The 17,631-nt window shown below is 39.5% G+C and overlaps 1 long non-coding RNA gene across 1 annotated transcript; it reads left to right on the plus strand.

Moving 5' to 3' along the window:
• Positions 1-12,075: 12,075 nt before the first annotated feature.
• On the plus strand, positions 12,076-16,029 carry LOC119151251. The gene is made up of 2 exons (XR_005105351.1): positions 12,076-12,238; positions 15,801-16,029. It is a non-coding gene; the product is annotated as an uncharacterized LOC119151251 (long non-coding RNA).
• The last annotated feature ends 1,602 nt before the right edge of the window (positions 16,030-17,631 follow it).

Here is a 17,631-nt window from a genome sequence, read left to right on the forward strand (position 1 = left end):
AAAAAAATATATCTCTAAATAAAGACTAAGTACCCAGAGAAGTGTTAGTCAAATTAATGTACCTGGTAAATCTTCCAGACAGGGCATTGTACAAGCTTTTGCTGTGGTGTTCTGCAGTTAGGCTGGTAAGGCAGTAGGTAAACGAATGTAAAACAAAGTAGGTTTTTGGTTGTTCTTTGTTTTTAGACTGCAAACATTTCTAATGAAGTATATGATTTTTTCCTTAAGCATAGTAAGAAAGTATCCATTTGATATGACGTTGCTTTTCTTAACTTTTGAGCTCAGGTTTATTTAGAAAAGAATTAATTTTTCAGGCCAGTGGACAAAACAAAGCATTGAAAAAACATAATAATATTATTGATTAAATTATTTTTTTTTTCATTTATCATTACTAAATGCAAATTTATTTGTACAAAGACTAAGTAAAAAGAAATTGGAATGTTTCATTTCATAAATGAATTATTGTATTTTAAAATTTTGTCCATTTTACCCTATTTCTTTGGTTTGAAGCAATTGGATGGATTTGACCCTCCTACTCCTTAAAAAAAAAAAAAAATAAAAAAAAGAGCATTTGGCTGTGTACTTTCTAGTATGGGAAAGAGCTGACATTTTGAAAATGCCATCCAAATCTTGTTTCGAATCTGGTTTGGCAAATTTCCATTATTACTTGAATGTTTATTTTTCTGGTTGTATCTGCAAGTCTTGGGTGAGCACATCTGGCATATATATAAGCCCTCTAAGGGGTAACGAGAAACCCTGGATTTTCTGTCACAACATGGCTGTTATAAATGCCAAAAATTTCAGAATGCCGTGCTGTGAAGCAGCTACCCATCGATGGGGGCAGGCTTCTTGCCTGCTGGTTATCTCACAGCCTTCTTGAGAAGAGCTCTCAGCTGAGGCATGGGAGATGAAGATTGTGATGCTATTGAGAACTGACTTCTAGAAAAAGAAAAAACCCCACACACCTGGGTGATGTATGTGGGAAGTCAGATTTTCAGCGTGTCCTTCAGGTCTCAGCTTTGCCTATATTGTTTTTATTTGGTAAGAAGGGTTCTTAAGCAGTTGTGGTGTCTGATATCACACTACTCCTTCACTCTATATTGCATGCAGGTGTAAGAATACAAGCCTAGATAACCACATTAAATAACCTATGAATCTTATATGCTTTTCTGTATCATCACTTTGTCTCCTGGCACCAGCACCCACACCTCAGACCATTTTTTGTGTTATCAGAAATGTTCTTTATACCAGAAAGGCTAAGTTGCTTTTCTCCTACTGTATGAGTTTACAGAGAAAGTGAATGGCATAGCAAAAATCTTTCTGTGAGAGCATTAAATAAGTATCTGCTGAAATAATTATTTGTTAAAGATAGAATGGGAGGTCGGCACACCTCTTTGACATCAGGGAAGGAGTTACAAGAAACTGAAGGATGTGCTTGTGCTATGCAGTACACGTAGAAAGGCTGACCCTTCTAGTGTAATTTTAAACCGTAGGAAAGATTAAAATTTATGGTTCAAGGGAAGATTGATGAAAGTGCTTACACAAGAAAAATTACGGATGAGAAAAAGAATGGGGATAGACTGGGAGAGCTAAATATACTTTGGCAATCAAAGTATACAAACATACAGTAAGGCAAGCAAGAGGAGAAAATTAATTACTGCTGACTTTTGGACTTTCAACTATTCCATAAGCGTGAGAAAAAGCAATACTTAAAGAAAAAGGCCTGATTCTGTCCATCAGCATTATAAGGTAATGTATAAAAATATATAATACAAAGAGAAAATGAAAGACTAGTGGTACAAATTATACTTTGCTGATGGATGTTCAAGGTTCAAGGAAGCAGGATAAGGAATGCCGCTGTTTGTGGTGATGCCAGCACTTTTTTTGAAATATACAGAAGCCAGCTTGAGCTGTCCCAGCTATATTTCAGCCAGGGCAACATTTACATTCTCTTCATATAGCTTTTACTTGCAGTTTCCTTTAAAGAATATTCCTTTCTTGTCTGAAAAACAGCCTTGAGGTGTTGCAAGAACGAAATGGGTGTCGTGGCCTCTCGACCCAGAGGGTCAGAGCATTTCAGACATGTCTGGGATGATCCGTATGCATTAAACACAAAATTTCAGCTGGAGCGAAGTCGGAGGTAAAGCCTTATGGCTATAAAAGTAGCTGAGATGGAGTTGAACAGCTTGGGGTTCGCTGCAAGGAGGGGAATGTTTGGGCCCTGTTCAAGTTCACTGCTCCTGGTGGCGAGGCCCTCAGGGTACCGCCGTGCCCGCTCTGTGCTGTGCTGCCAGGGCGGCAGCAGCGGGGCTGGTGAAAGCCCTGCCACATCCCCAGAGAGGGCTGCCAGCCTGTTCCTGCAAGCGGCCCTGCGCCAGGCCTGTGTGAGCTGTGTGGGTGCCACGGGCTGCCCCGCAGGCTGCAGGCACCCTGCCTGGGCCCAGCAGCACGTCAGTGCTCTTCCAGAGCAAATGAGCTGTGCTGAACAGCAAGGCTGATTAGCCTGGGTTAGGCATGGTCCTGATGGAACGGAGTTCTTGCTCTTTTGGTTTTGTTTTGGTGCTTCTTTAGAGTTTGGGCGCTTATTCGTGGCGCTGAATTGCACCATACGGGCAGGCCTGCAAAGCAGAACCGTTGGCGGGTACCAAGGAGGTCACCTGCGCTTGGTAAGCATCTCTTGTCATTCCTCAGTGGTTTTATCGGTTGTCTTTCTCAGCACATGAACTTTTCATTGTTACTTACTCAGATGAGCTTCTGTCTTTCATCTGACCTTGTCTGTTCTGGCTGAGGACATTGGGTTGGGAACGTTCGTTTAGCTGAACGAGCACTTGTTAGCTCTTGCAGCACATTTCGGTGCCAGAAACCTTTTGTAGAATTTGGAGAGTCATGAATTAAATTTTTTCCTGGGTAATGTAGCATATGTCCGCAGATAGACTTTTTTTAATATCTTCTGTTCTTTTTAGCCTAACTTGCCTTGAGAAATTAATAAATTTATATTGATGGCTAAGGACTTGACTATAGAGGTACTATCTCTGTTTAATCAGGATAGATTAATAGTACTCTGAAATAAGCTTTAAAAGCCTATGCTAGAGTAAACACTTCATTAGGTACAGTATTACTTTTATCTAAAGGGCATTAGCTCAAAGTCTCCACATTTCCCCAAGATATTTTATATATCTGACCCAAGACAGCCATCTTCTCTGACAGCCTGACTTCAGAGATTTTCCTTTGTTAAAAACTTCTCTGAGGTTTAACACATCATTAAAAGCAATGGTGCATATGTCAAGACTACCTCATCTTCCAAAATATGAAGAAACATTAAATAAAGAGAAACAGAGTCCTTGGACTTGAGAGTAGGACCTGGTCTTGAGCAGTTAGGAGGGAATGGCTGATCCTGGGGTCTCACCCTGACACAGGCCGAACCTGGGCTGTGCTTCCAGAATGTGGGAGCTTGGGAGTGCTTGTGGATCCCTTGGCTCCGACATAATGTTTACTTTACAGGATTATCCTTTACCTTTTGTTATGCCTAAGGAAGTCTATGCATTGAAGAGAAACAAACAAAAAAATCTGAGACTTGTCATAATTTCATGAGAGAGAGCAGCACTGAAATCAGGCTTAGAACATAAGACTGTGAAACATAAATGTTTTTTGAGGGCTTTTCAGTGAATCCATTTCACTGTGCATGCTTAAAGATAATTAATAATAAAATTCAGAAATACGACTTTTATAGTGTTAGAAGGAAATCCTAAAGATTTATTTGGTTACAAGACTATGTGAGTTCTCAGGTGATTATTTTTTAAACTTCACTGAAACAGTGGCTTAGTCTGGATATCACACAGATGTTCTCATTCTGTATTCTTAAAAAATTACATCGTGAATAGTGTTTTTGGCACTGCTGTAATGTCTTGTTTAAAACTATTTTCCTTTGATGCCTTGGAAATAACCAGCTTGGTAAAAAGACCTGAAGCATAAATTATTGGTCTTTGGACTATTTAAATCTAGGGATCTTTCTCAAATACATTATACGTTAATACCAGACTAAGTTTTAAATGTCTACCAATTTTGCATAGCTTATTTACACCTGTTTGCTTTTTGAGAGTTTTTCAAAGGCTTTCTGAAGCTTTTGGGGATCCTTATTACTTTTCACAGCAAATGATTGTAAATATTTGAGTAAATGTAGCAACACCCATGTGACATACGAGGGAAGTTGCAACTTCCAGTTATGCTCCATCTTATAGCTGTCTAGTTTTCTCAGTGGAAGTACTTCCCCCCACCTTTATTTTTTTTTTTTTAATCAAATGTCCCCTAAACCCATCTCTGTCACATTTATTCCACCCCCCACCCCCATCTTCCCCAGAAGCAAACCAGTTCTGTCTACATATTTCAGCTTCGGAAATTACAATTTTAAACAATATTGTGTTTCTTGTCAAAAAGTCCCCATCTTTTCTTAGTCCTCCAAAGAAAGTTTTATTTTTTTAAGAAAGCTCCACCACTGTAGTGCTAAAAAAGAAAATCCTTTTGAGTAGCTTCTCTCCCACAAGAATTGCAGAGGCAATCACATGAACATTGGAAAAAAAGATTGGCATCTCTCTCTCCTGATTTCCCCTCCTTCTCCGCAAATCCTGTGGCTTGCAGCATACCTGACATCCTGGTGACATTTGTACAGGCACACAGGGTCCGGCAGTGTAAGCACTGAGTTACCTTCCCTTCTCTTGCGTCAATATGATAATAAGAGATGCGAATGATAATACAGAAACTATTGGATGCCAGTACTGGAAAAGAAATGAAAGGATTTGCAACAAAGATGGACGGTGTCTAGCAGATAAAGCTGACACAAAGCCAGGATCAAGAGAAACCTTAAGCTTGAGTTTTGAAATTCTTGTTTCATCTGACTATTTTTAAGCCTTGTGTGGTCTAAAAACCAGCTTTAGTTGACTTTCCTGGAATAAAGCTTCTTGGTTTGATCCCTAGCTGGCCCAGAGTGCTGCTTGCTGGATATTAGGGAGGAAAGCAAAGGTAACATTTTTCTGTGAAGATCAAAGCCTGTTCAGTGTATAATCCAATGCTGACAAAAGCTGGTGGAATGCATTACTTTCTAGCCAGGACTACTTCTGTCCCTGCATCACAGAGAAAAATAATGGAACATTTTATGGTACTACCTCTTTTCCCTACATGAGAATTGTCTGAAACCTCCCCCATTGAGAAGCATCATGCTGTTTTCTGTTATAAGGACAGTGCATGAAGGTTTTAACAATGACACATTTAGCCCTCTAGGTCCTTTCTGGAATGAGTGCTCTAAAATTCATAAAGTGCTGGGGAAGACTTTGTCTTAGTGCTAATTTGAGCCATCAGTAGATGAAATATTCAAAACATGTGTAACACTTAAGACTATAAGTGTTGACTTGAATGATTAAAAAACCTAAAGCAACTGTAATTAAAGTTTAATAATTCATAGGCTGCACTATGAAATGGCAAGTTGTTTCATTTTGTAATTTTCCATTAAATTAACTGTGGTAAGAAATGGAAGTACCCCAAAATTTAAGTACGTATAATCTCAGCCAGCACTGATATATGCACTTGTAATTCGCCTCAAGTAATTAAGAATATTTATGCAAGAGTAGGACAGTGACGAATCAATTTAAGTAAAGCACTCTGTTGAATAACTTTGTGCTTAAGGTTAAAGCGGGAGTCTAAATGTTTGCTGTATCCATACCAAAGGACATAAGGAGATATTTGGTGATGATCTTCAGTGTAGAATCTAAGTAACCTTTGCTGGTTAGGAAGAAAAAGAGGGGTGATTTCTGCACACCCCCTCCCCTTCCCCAGCAGCTGGATTTTATTCAGTGCAAGTCACTTGGCAGTGTCGGCTGTTCCCTGCAGTTTCTGTGGAATTGTGATGCTCATCCTCTGTAGCCTGGTTAAAAAGTGGCAAGGCTACCCAAAGTTTAAATCAGGTCAGAATCTGCTCAGTGAGTTATACTGAAAGAGTAGAAGACAAAGGAGAAGAGAAAGGGTTGAGAAGAGGAAGAGACAAATATAAAGAGTGAAGAGAAGAGAGAAAGATGGGGGATGGGTTGAGTTTTGTAAATGGTTATTTGGGAAGTAGAAAGATTAATTCCTAAAAGATTCCAAGAGAAAATAGTATTTCTTTAAAACTGTTTTGGCATTGTTTTTTCAAGATAAAGCTAGCTACAGCTTGTGGTCAGTGCTGGAATGGACATAATCAATGAGAGATTTTTTTAGAGGTGGATAACAGTTATTACTGCTACAGTTGTTTATCCTGTTTTCTGGGGAATTAGAAATGAGCATGACTAAGAATTAAAACTTCTAATATATATAATTGCACATTTGTCACCACAAAGAGGAAATTTTATTCTGTGTTCAAAGGAATATTTTTATGCAGTAAGATACAGATAATGCAAAAAAAAAGAGATTAAAAGCCTTTAATCCTGGTGAAGGAAAAAGCAAGGTTATGTCTTACAAGGCGAAGGATGACGACAGAGTACATCTGCTGTATTTGCTGAGTGAATGGAGATGCTTCAGTCCCTTGTAGCACTGTGCTTTGTTTTCCCTTTGTTTTTGCATTAAATACTATAAAGGCAAATAATTCTTACAAGAAAAATGGGAGGAGCTGCATTTTAGTATCTTACACTGGGTGAATGCTCAGTAAACAGAGCTTTAATTACTGACTGAGACCTCAGTGTCAAGTGCAGTGAAAGTCAACATCTTAATGATGGGAAAAGCAGCTGATTATTCCCTTGTATTTCCCTTTTGGAATGCAGGGCTGGGTTGTCCTAGAGAGGCTGAAGGAAAAAGTAATTTGCAGAATGATTCATTGAAGAGTCATTTAGATGTTTCAAGTAAATGTCATATTCCGATCTGTTCAGAGGTTTGCAAAGTAAATAAACCCCCGACAAACAGGGGACTGTAAAGCCTTGGATGGTGCCGGTGGAGTCAATCAAATTCTTAAGACTAACCTCCCATTTTGAATTGGAAATATCGACTAGAAGATGGATCTTTTCAATAGCTCAGTTTCTTCAGTGGCAAATTATGGAGAGCAGCAGACGCGTATGTGTAAGAGCTGTGTGAGTGTGTGAAACAGTCTGTTTTCTCACACATAATTAGCACAGGTCCTAATTGCCACATGTTTCCCAAAGCAAACAGACAAGGTGGTTTAGTTCATTGTGTATCCATCTGTAAAATGTTGTTAGGCAGTCAATTTTGTCATTAGAACTCAACTTTCCATTTTATTACACATTTTTACAGTTTTTTGCCTTTCAAGTGCTGACGGAGGAGATATTGTACATTGTGGGTATCTCCAAATAACTCTAAATAACTCCAAATTCTGAATATTCTTATGGAGGTAGTTTTAAAGTATGCACCATTTACTTATTTACTGTGATTTTAAAAAATGCTATTTTTTTAAGTATTAATTGACTTTCAAAAATAAGCAAATCCTTATTGCTTCCTAAGTATCTATGTATGCAACATGTTTTCAAGCATGCCTACATAGAGATATGTAAAGAAATACATGTATTCATTTATATTTATGTATATGTTTATGTAATCTTATGTAATTTTATCTAGGATATTTACATATAATTAACTACATGGAGTGTTCAGTTTCTGCTTTCAAGCAGATAGAAAGAGGATCAATTTAGGTACAAGTGGCCCAGTGGGAACAAGGAGATGAGGTGCACTGACTCTCCCAGGCAATATCACAGAGAACAGAATTAACATAGGCAGCCAAACATGATTTTTTAATTGTTTCATTGATACAACAGGTAAAAAGTAATACATGGCTGTGGTTTTCTAATTTAGGTCTGGATTGTTACAAAGGTATGGCTTGTATAAAGAAGATAAATCAGGTGACCCTAGTCTCTTTTTTATTCTAGAAAATAATAGAAGAGCAATTCAGTAAAAAAAGTGACAGTTTAAAACAAATAACTACACAAGTTAATTACACTTTAGAACTCGTTGCTTCAACTAAGCTAGAAAGAAGTTAATATAAAGCAAATCTATGAATTTTGACTGCCTCAGCAGTCACATATGCTTAGGAGACAGGTATTTTACATGGGATGTCTCCATTTGATAACACTGTCTGGAGCAAGGAGCAGGATCTGGGTTTTTTGCTGAAGGAAACAGAAACCCGATAGTGAACATTTATTCCTATTCAAAGTGACTTGGTTGGCTTGTGCCCTGAAAAGTGATGATTTTTATCAGATAATAATTGGTTTTAACAGGTCATTCTTTTTTTTTTTAATATCTTGTCAGACAAAAACATCTGATATAGCCAAGTCTGACAGCAGACCTTAAAACAACATGTGGCCATGTGACATTTTATGCTTTGAAAATCTCATTTATGGGATACAAGGAAAAGATTTATTTTTCTCTTAAATGAAAGTGTGTAACAGACACTTAATTGCTTATAGCTCTTGACATATAAAAATTGGCCCAACCATCAGAAATGTAAGTCATGGACAGGTTTGGTGTTTCACTGTACTATTGTACCATAGGTTACAGCATTCAACTTTTATTTTCAGATGCTGTTATGAAACAGCTATATATTTTAAAAAATTGCTGACATTGAACATATTTTGATCTCGGTTCGCTAGCAAGAATGCAGGAGAGAGAATGACAGCTGTCAGATGTTATGTTCACATCAATGCAGAATGTCTTTTATACTCTTATACTTTATACTTTTATAGCTCCAGACGTCGAGCTGAAATTGTAGTGGTCTCCTCCCCTTCCCATTCCATCCTCCATTTTCCTCTCTTCCTCATCCCCCCAGACAGAAAAATGAGGCAGAAACCTTGGTTTGGGCCATTTCAGTCAGAATGGTTATATCATACCACCACACATCTTACCACCAGAATTAGACGTCAAACCTACAGCAAACGGAATGATTTTCTTTGTTAACTTTTTTTTTTTTCTTGGAATAGGCTCCCTGGTTGGTATTTATCCACACTTCTCTCTTCTGTTCATGTTTGAAGCAGCTCTAACTCTTACCCACACCATTTGCTGGTGCAGGCATGCATGTGTACCTCTGCGGTTCCTTTCCATAGCCTCATCAGCTACGGGAAAACTATGGGTCCCTTACCATTTAACCATTATTATGTTCTAAAAATCCCTATCCAGGTGCTTTAATGTGCTTGATGGAGTCCTTTTTTAGTAGAAACCAAAATATACCATCTGGTTGAGCTGTGGAGGAGGTTGTCCAGGATGCTTCAGCAGTTTGACATCTGCAGATGTTATTTTTTTCTAGTCATCTGCAGGGTATGGACTTTAACAGTGCTCACAATCTCAGCACTCACAGTCAGAAAGCTGGAGTTGGCCATCATCGTTTCAACTGTGATTAATGTATTGTTTTAGAATTAGAAGGTAAAATACAACTGAAAGTTTATTTAGACTACTTTAAATAGTTTTTAATGGAAAACATCCTGAAAGTAGCTTTCATTCAGAAGTGAACAAATTAAACAAAGGAGCTGTATTAGAGTGGCCAAGAGCTTAAACTGATGATACATTTGCTACATCTGAATGGTGCAAAGCTGCCTTAGAAGTAAACCTAAGAGAGCTTGACCTAAAAAGGCAGTTAATGCTGAAAAAAACTTTAATTTTTTTATAGGCACCCAGACCAAGTTCTTACATGTTTTTATCAACGAAAATGCAGTATTATTTCTGATATGCTGTTGAGCTTTCATTAAGTTTAAAATACTTGCACAGTATGCAACTTCTGCAGTCCTTCTTTCCAAAATAACAAGCACTACATACAAGATGAAATATTAAGTGATTTTTTTTTTCCTTTTGCACATTTTTAGCAATGCAAGTCACTCTTGAGGAAAAAACTTAACTATAATGGCACATCATCCAGAGACTGTGAATGAGCAGAATATAATGAATGGTTAAATGTGAGGGCTCACTGCTAGGAGAAAAATTCAGCAAACCAAATGTTAAAAATGCTCCTCTTACTTCTGCAGATTTCTAATTAATAAATGAAAGGTGTAAGTCAAATATTTCTCCAGCACAAAGAGCCCTTTGCAGTTCTTGGTAGGCAGAAGAAAAACAGAAGTCATGGTTTCAAATTTATTTGAAGTCTGCACACCTTCAGGCTGATAGTGTGTGATAACGGTGTTTGTACCCCCATCTATCTTGAAGTTGATGCCTCTGCTGACAACCTGAGAAACATGAAAGCCTGTATCACCAAAGGTGTTCCAAATCCATACAGACTTCTTGTAGCAGGGAGTCACGCACAGAAGAAACACTTGAGTACACCTGCGGTTTCAAAGGACAGCACGGCTTACAGTGCTGCTTAAGAAAACTGCCCAGTGATATCACTGCAGGGCTGCGTGTAGGGAGATGTTATGGGAAGGTTTTAAGGCCAAACAGTTCATGGACCTCACAGGTGAGGACACCCAGAATGGAGCTCCGGGAGTTGCACCCCTCCCCTCCCCTGTACATTGCTAACAACTAGTCTGCTTTATTCAGAATCAATATTTTTTATTAGAAATGGATATATAATGACTTCCAACGCTACTGTGTGATTTTTCTGCATTAGTTCAATTGCACAAAGATATGATAATATTCCGTCATTCGAATATATTCTCTTTACTATTGTACTAAGGGTGACCAAGGATTTTAATTACAATGACTCTGTTGCTTTTTGTTTTCTTTGAATTTCATTTATTATGGTTGGATATCTTCTACTCAGTGTCAGATATTTCTGTGTATAGACTCTGATAAGACATTTTAGATTGTTTTCTGAAGACAGTTTTTGGCATTTTTTACATTGCAACATCTAGTTTGACGCTTCAGACCTCATTCATAATCAGCAACACTGTCTCTGCAGTCGCCCGAATATTTTATACTTCAAAGTACCCAGATTTTTTTCTCTTGGCCATCTGTCTACAACTGCTTACTCAAATCAGTGTAACCAAGGTCATCTTACATTTCTTGTCTAAGACTGTCAAATTTATTTTCAGCCTTGTCAAGTTCAGCCTTTGCTTTTTCTCTTGTGCTAAGGGGACATTTAGTCTAAGTATGCTGCTGTTGGCATTTCTTTTTCTTTCCCCCTTTTGACATCTTGCTTTTTGTGCCATTTATTGCTCTGTGACCATTCTTGGTTTATTTTAAAACACAGACTATTTTCTTTTTCTTCACTGTGTCTCTTACAACCTCTAATACAACCTTATAACCCCTTACAGCAAAGCAGATAGTCATGGTATTTGGTTTGCTGTTCTTGTTTCATATGAACTTAACTCAGAAATCTGATCGGAGTGTCTTGAAAAGAAAATTACGTAATTCCAGCTCAGAAGGTGGCGAAAAGTTCTGTGAGATCTCTGCATGCTTGTTTAATGTCTGATTATTCTTATATTTTGAACAACAACAAAAAACCACTAAGAAGAAAATACTGTACTCTTAAGCATGTAAGCCAGGATACTTAAAAACTCTCTAAGAAGAAATTAACCAAACCAACGCTTTGTGCATCACTGTGTATACATGCGTAATTTATCTCGTTTATGATTAAAATTCTTGTACTATGCCATTTGTACTGGTTACCTGCAGGCAGGCTGATGTAAGCTTATCTATAGCATACTGGAAGTGGCTTAGCGCAGTATCTTCCTGTACTGTGGATCCAAAAAAAAGCTGGGCCCAGCTACCCTGTCCAACTGCAATGGCTAGCGCCCAGGCTTGTGTGGTGCTTACCTGCCACTCAGGTAGCCCTTAAGGACACAAGGTGGCTGCAGCTGTTCAAGCTCTGCGACCAGTGACTGATCGGAGAGTATTTTATTGACTCTTGCTTTGGGGAAGTTTTCAGGTGCATCTTCCAGGATGTTATTTTCATCCTGAAAGTTCCAAATGGTGCATTCAATACAAAAGTACTTAGCATTTGGTAGAATTTATTAACACCCTTGTGATAGATTTCAGTAACAGTTTTGTCCTTGTTGACACAGAGTTATGTGTGTTGCTACATCTTTCTTTCTCACTTTGTTTTCATAAAATAGTATTCTGAAACTTCATGTCTGACCTTGAAAGTATGGGTTTGCACTGAAGTATTTTTTTTCCTCCTCCAGGGAGCTTTTGTCTCTACATCAACAGACCATTCAAGAGGTGAAAACGTGGAGGTGTTGTTTTAGCTGCTCCCTCCCTGGGTTGCATTGCCAGCAAGGTCAGGTACCGCTCACTGCTGGTGCTGTTCCTATGCCAGACCATGAAATGGAGGAGGAACACCAAGGCAGCAGTGAGTTTTGGGTGTTTGAAGGCACAGTTCGTGTCCTGAATGCACTAAGGAGTTCTGCCCCTGTTTCATCCCTCAGGGAGCCTCACCCACCACCTCTGTGCCACTGTGCAGCCACTGTCCCATCCTGCCCTACTCCCTCGTGGAGTGATTTCCTACAACTTTGGGAGACTTCCCAGGGAGGGGATGAAAAACAGAGATGTACTGAGAGCGGTGCAAGGCAAGAGGGTTGCACTGTTCCCACAGGAAAGCAAAACCCATGATAATGAAAATCTGGCAAAAGAAAGACCCTCTAAGACTTCGTTTCATAAGTTTAGAAGGCAGGCATTCTTTATTGCAGCACTGGGCGCACTGACATTAGCATCTCACTCAAGCCTACCTATCTGACCAGTGTTCCTCGATTTATTACAACAAAGCATCATATTACCCTGAAATCTAATACATAGTATAACTACCCCCCCAAAATGATTTACATACGCATAAGGCCCTTGTGTATGTGCACTTTGCTGCTGGGGGTCTTTCTTGGGGTCTTTCAAGACCCCTGGTGGTTGACAAGTTGGTGAATTTCAGCTGAACTTGCCTGGGGAAGATGCGCATTCCTTGTTCTTATCTAACTCCATTTGTTCTCTGCACTATACGGTTTTGCCCACAGTGCTCCATTACCCCACTTCTCTGGTCTACTGTTCTATCCCAGGTGTCTCAGAAAGAAGCTGCATCTTAATGAGCTCATTCAATAGGTCGAGTTAATCATTGCTTTAGTTTCAGCTTCTGTTAGTGATTCTTTATATCTTTGTTATATCACCCATGAAACAGATTGATCAGTTGAACAGACTGCAGATCCCTGCAAAGCAAGTGAGCGAAGGCTGGCAGGGAAGGGGTGGCCTCAAAACGAGTCTGGATTTTGCTGCTGGTGCTATATGGATGCTGTTTCATGGTGGTGGTCAGCCCCATGAGGCAGGTAAGCTGTTCTGGGCTTCTCCAAGTGGGCTCAGGGCAACGCAAACCAAAGTCAGATGCCACCAAGAGCTAGAAAATGAAAGAATTCAGATGTTTTGCTCAGCTGTGCCTCTCTTACAGAAGCTTAAGCTTTCAAAGTAGGGAAAGGAAAGCTGTGTGTGCCACCCAGAGCACCCTCATGAGGGTCGGCTTGGTGCTTTTTCTGTTGCAACTGGCACCATGGCAGGCTGGTGGGGTGGTGCTCTCGGGGACAGGAGCCTCATCCCTAATTCCTCCTTTGCTTGAGAGAACTGGAGTCTACTGTCTTCTTTTGCTGAAATGGTGTTTGGAATGTTTGGGTTCAACAAGCTGGAGACAAGAAAGAATCCTGTGCACAGGGGTACCCTTTTGAGTCACCCAGACCCGGGGCGATGTGGGAACCCCAGGGGGTCTGGGTGTGACAGAAACCTGTGCCCATGGCAGGGGCTGCTTCAGTGTTTTGTATCAGTCAAGAGCTTTAATGTAACTGACCATCTGTCCAGGTGGCAAAGCCTGGAGTTTAGGATTGCCTTCTTCCAGGTGGGCACCCTAAAAACAAGAATACTGGGTCAGATTAACATATTCTTTTCCAAATAACCTGTTGGGTTCTTTTTCATGAGCTACAATGGCCTTAATTGGAGAGGAAAATGTCCTTTACTTGAATAATCTGTAGGGATTTGCTCATTTTCCTGGGGGCAGGCTGCTTGCTGGTTTTAGAGGATCAAGGTTCCTGCCCAAGGCCAGGTGGCCATCTGTGCCCACGTTGGTCTTTTCCTCTCCCTGGGCTGCAGGATCCCCAGCCACTGTTTCAGGGTGCTACAGGTGCCCCAAGTTGGCTGTCCAGTCATGATGTGATAGGGATTTTGTTTTCCGTCTCATGCTTTTGAATGAATTGGAGGCTGCTACAGTATGTTGCAAGTTGTGCAGTTCTCCTGCTGTCTTAATTGTCTCCTGGGAGACAGTCGCAGTCACTTGGGACTGGTGCTGTAGAGAAGGTTGGCTTTTTAACTCTATCCATGTTTATTTTTGTAACTAATACTGCTGTTACTTAGCTCTGAGGGTAAGTGGCACTCTTGTCCCTCTCTGCTTCAGAACAGGTTGGCCAAGTCCAAAATGCCTGTTGGGAACAACCACCAGATGTGCTCTCCCTTGAACTGTGTCCAAACATTGTCTGTGAGCATTGTCATGGGCCAGAATTATGCCAAAGAGTATGATAATGATTAAATAATACGGGTAATTGTGGCCCAATGTCTTGATGCTGTTTAATATACTAGTACGAAGGTACTAGTATCAGTGCAACTTAGGAGCTGAACTACTTTATTGGTATTTAATTGCTCCTGTATCATGAAGACCATCACAGCAACTGTGATGACTTTTGGGAAAAAAAAACCAAAACCAGCAGCACAGCATCTAGGTAATTTGAAATTAAAATATTTTCCAGTGATGTGCTTTGGGATGGAGAATAGACAAATCCCACCTTGGAAGAGCTGGAAGCACATCCATCATTGTAAGAGGAGTTCCTAAAACTGCCCTCGGGCAAGGGCAGTTTAAAATATGTTGCATCTATGTTAATGCGAGGCTGGACCTAATGGTTCTACATCTCTTCATTCACTTACTTTTAAATTAATTAAACTGTGGAAGTTTTAGGACACAAGTTCTTTTCCACCTAGTTCATCCCATAACTCAGTTGAATTTCTAAGTTCATTATAGTCATGTAAGTGTTCACTCACTGATCAACAGCTCATGATACTCTTTCATTATAAGATAAAACATTTTGGGGTTCACGATCTGTAGTTAAATTGCTGTAGACAGGATCAATGATACTGTAGCTTTTTAAAAGACAGGTTTATAAGAGCCAGAAGTCCATGAAGTAGCACATCAACAAAACTAAATGGAAACTGTAGAATTTTTTTTCAGAAATCCAGTGGTGACTGTCAACCTGCATGAAGCTTTTAAAGCTCTACTCTGTCCTCTTGGTAATTTCCTATTTTAACTGAAGAATGAGCACAGGCACTGCTAATTAATTCTGAAATCATCCTCTTGCTTGCTGAACTGAAACAGGATCCACAGGCAAGAAATTGGACCAGAAACACATTCTTGTTTTTGATGTGAACTCTATGATGCTATGTCTGAAGCACAGCTTAAAGTTTACTACCTGGTTAATTTAAAGTACCACTGAATTATTTAAATTAGTAAACAAACTCTCTAAGATATTCTTCTTGTGAATGTCACATCAGCTTGTTACTTTGATACACAGTTGTAAACAGCTCCCATCTGTCTATATATACACCCACAGATTCCTCTAGAAAGTAAAGTTACACAGTCCGGTGCTCGCTTATTTTTGTGGAGACTTACTGATTTTTTTGTATATTCACCAGAAAGCGCTGAGCCCACCTCTGGCATTTGAAGTACCCGATGAATGTAGTGCTAATGAGTGAGATGTTATTCACCTACTTAGGCTTCTGCCAGACACAGAGCCTCAGAGCTTCAAAATTTGTAGTAATTTCTGTCAGACAGAGCTGACAACAACCTTTTTTCTGTTGTTCTGCTATTTTTGCCATGCTTTAGACATCTTTGTGTTTCTTCATAGATCGTCCATGAGCAGAATATGCAACTGTCTCAAACCATGTTCCTGGAGCAAATGGATCAAGAACCAATTTATGGATGGTGATCTATTTCATGCCTTTTTCAAAAGGAATATTTTGGAGCCTGACAAAATTTTGTGTAGGCAATCCTGAAATGTATAGATATAGGTGAGATGACTTTTCACTTATCTTTCTGTATAATAAGAATCGAATACACAGTTCATCAGTCAGAGAGATCCTAAGGATTCATAGTTATCCTTAGAATTTGCTGGTTCTCCAAACAGTGATTTCTGCCACAATTCTGTTCTGGGAGTGTAATCTTTATTGTCACTATGTAATGAAATGTGCAAATAACCCAAATCTGCAATGGCACAGTAGAGCCATTTCTTGGAGACACTTGTGGCCAAGTCAGAAACCTTTCCTCTTTTCAAAATGACCAAAGAGATGTGATGTAATAAATGCACTTTCACTGAGGGAATGGGAGCTGTGCCCCTGCTGCAAATGAATGCACATCTGGGTTAGAGCATTTTTAGATCTGATTTTTCCATACTGTCATCAGATTCTTCCTCCCATCCCATTTCATTCTGCTGTTCTGAAAGATCTGCCAGTAGTTCTCCAGTCATTGCCTTAAAACTTCCTCTAGTGAGAGCCTACTGGAGGGATGGGCCTCCACAAGCTTCTTACAGAAGATGTTTTCAGCCTGTTCTCTCAGTTTTGATCTGCATCATCAGTCCTGCATCTGCAGCATCTCCCCAGGGACTCTGGCAGTCATTTTGCAGCTGTACAAAGTTGCCAATTGACCTTTCTAAACTAGGGCAACAGTAATCATTATTCCACGGGATATATAAATGCATGTACAGATCCATATGTTTACGGTGCTAGGTCACTCCCGTACTTGTACAAAGCTCAGAACTTTACTATTGTTTTGAACTGTTTATTTCCAGGAATGCAAGGCAAAATTGTACAAGCGCTGATCGTTACTGTACATGACGTGTTTTTATACCTGGGGAAATGTGTTTAGTAGATGGTTTTTAAACATCTTGCAGAGCCCTTCCATGTCCAAAACACAGTCCTGCTTCTCAGTTACCTCGCAGCTATATGGGCTGGCAACAAGAACTATTAAATTGGAACATCAGTGTCTTTTCTTCTTGCTGACAAAGGCTCATCGCACTGATGAAAACGAGCTAGGCTGGCTTACCCCTAGAAGGGAGAAAGGGCTAAATGAAACGTCTTCTGTTCCTGAGAGGGCAAAGTATTTCCCATGTTGCTGTATGGGGAAACCAGTCCACAGGCGTTCACTGGATAATCCTCAGCAGTAACTTTAATAATCAGTTAGAAATTATGTATTTCACATGGTCAGGAGAAAGAGGTGAAGGAGAAATAATTTAAGCATATTCCAAGACTGATTTTTCAATCCTTTAAATTATTTTTTCAGAAAATTCGGGACGTTTTTAAACTTTCTACATTTCAGGCGTGTTCTGCCAGTAGTTATTCATGAAAAAAAATTAACAAAATACATAGAGATGGTACTATTTGTCAGTGTCTTTACAGTATCAAGAAACTTGATCAGCTTCGTATTTTCAATGTTTTTTGTTTGGTTGTTTTTTTTAATTAGTGTCATAACAGAATTATCCTGGCTAATAACCAGAACTAAGTCCTGTATTATAACCTGTGTTATATATTTATTACAGATTTTTTTAATCTGGGTACAGAACAAGGCATGATGGAGACTGTTCATTAGACTGATTGGCAATGTTTCCTTGTATTTTGTTTGCATGGCAAGGTTTTGGTGGGGGATACTACAGGGGTGGCTTCTGTGAGAAGCTGCTAGAAGCT

The sequence above is a fragment of the Falco rusticolus genome, chromosome 1, assembly GCF_015220075.1.
Source record: "Falco rusticolus isolate bFalRus1 chromosome 1, bFalRus1.pri, whole genome shotgun sequence".
NCBI lineage: Eukaryota > Metazoa > Chordata > Aves > Falconiformes > Falconidae > Falco > Falco rusticolus.